The sequence below is a fragment of the Triticum dicoccoides genome, chromosome 2B (assembly GCF_002162155.2).
Source record: "Triticum dicoccoides isolate Atlit2015 ecotype Zavitan chromosome 2B, WEW_v2.0, whole genome shotgun sequence".
NCBI lineage: Eukaryota > Viridiplantae > Streptophyta > Magnoliopsida > Poales > Poaceae > Triticum > Triticum dicoccoides.
In genome coordinates this window covers 425,952,508-425,954,486 of record NC_041383.1, presented here as the reverse complement: position 1 = coordinate 425,954,486, position 1,979 = coordinate 425,952,508, and the positions used below count along the sequence as shown (strand labels likewise).

The 1,979-nt window shown below is 41.4% G+C and overlaps 1 pseudogene; it reads left to right on the top strand.

The window, feature by feature from the left end:
* Positions 1-1,725, top strand: part of LOC119364037 — a 4,492-nt pseudogene extending 2,767 nt beyond the window's left edge.
* Positions 1,726-1,979: the final 254 nt, after the last annotated feature.

Sequence of the window (1,979 nt, the reverse complement as noted above, 5' to 3'; positions counted from 1 at the left end):
AGTTCAGTAAACAATAATATTTTATCCCTACAAACTTCAGGCTTTGACCATGTGAAGCATGTGACTTAAGATGCCTTTTTCACATTGACGCCACATGGGTGTTGGATATGTGACATATTATACCATGTCTGTACTATAGCTGTTCCCCAATGCTAGATTTAGTGTGAATTCTTCAACTCATTCATCTTTGGACCAGCTAAAAGTAAATGCAGTTCACATTGTTGGCATGTTTTGAATTTTATGAGCATCGAGGGAAGTATTCATGTTTCATAAATTTTGACTGGGAGTCTCACGGAAAATAAATAGCCGACATATATATGTTACAATATCTAGATTAAAAAATCTCTAGTACATTCATCAGTCTTTGTGAGACCTTATGTGTTTAGTTAAAAAAATATATATGACCCATTGATCTTCCTCCAATGCAGACCTACGATCGGCGTTACATCGCGGAGTGGTTTAGTGCAGGGAACCAGATGTGCCCGCAGACCCAGCAAGTGCTCTTAAACACGACTCTCATTCCTAACCTCCTCATTCGGAGCCTGATAGCAGAGTGGTGCACAGAGAATGGGTTTGCCCTTTCACCACTTGAGAACCAGGAGGAAGATCATATTTGCAACAGTGAGCAGAGAACATTTGATGAAATATTCAACAAGATAACTTCATCATCAAACAGTACTGAACGGAAGCAAGCAATTAAGGGTCTTCGACTCCTTACCAAGCGTAGCAGTGAATTTAGAGCTGTTTTAGAAGAGAGGCCAGATTCCATATCACAAATGACCTTTGCACGGTTTTCTAACCCAGGATTACAAAATGATCCACAAGTAGTGGAGGACATGGTGACTATAATTCTCAACTTTTCACTACATGATAGTAATAAGAAAATAATTGGAGATGACCCAGAAGCAATCCCGTTTCTCATATGGGCACTAAAATCAGGAGACATGGGGAGCCGCAGCAATTCGGCAGCTGCCATCTTCACTCTGTCCGCTCTTGACTCCAACAAGGAGAAGATTGGTGAGTTGGGGGCAATTGAACCTTTGATTGATCTTCTTGAACATGGCAGCATCATAGCAAAGAAAGATGCGGCATCAGCTATTTTCAATCTTTGTATGCTCCATGAGAACAGATCAATAGCTACAAGGAGTGGGATCGTCGATGTGGCAATCAGAGCCATCGGAGATCAGTCTCTTGTTGAGGAATTCTTGGCTATACTTGCTTTATTGTCAAGCAACTATGACATGGTAGAGCTCATGATAGAGTTTGGTGGTGCCACTTGTATGCTCCAAGCAATGAGGGAGAGTGAGTGCAAGCGCAGCAAAGAGAACGCAGCAGTAGTCCTCTTCTCAATCTGTATGTACAATAGGGCAAAGCTGAAAGAGATCGAGGCAGACGAGAATACAAATGGCTCACTGGCTTCTCTTGCACAGAATGGCACTCCAAGAGCAAGGAGGAAGGCTGCAGCCATCCTGGAGATGATGAAGAAAACAAAAACCATGCACATGCACAACAGGCATAGTTCTTGTTAGGATCGGCATCAGAGATGTAGCTGCAGGAACAAGGAGGATGTTCAGTTGGTGTACATATTGAGATACATACAGAGCCATCTTCCTTTTCAGTATATAGGCATTGTATAGATGCAAAGCTAGTGCTAAAGGGTTTTCTCACTGGAACAGGCAGCTGTTGTTCATTTGAAAAATATAGCGTCGTGAATTTTCCCCGGAATGTCGAAGGTAAGGCTTTCCCCAGAGTAGTATTTGCGGAATGGGGAGAACTAATATTTTGTTTCCTTGGTTCTTTTCTTTCATACTAAGAATATCTCTGGCTGTAACACCCCCTGCCAGCCTGCATTAGTCAGTTTTTTATACAATTGAGGATATCACTTTAAATCTCCTTCCAAGAAAAACATTTAAACCTATTATAGTAGAAAACTACCATTGGCTGCTAGATAGTATTATTAAATAATCAGAACATGTTGG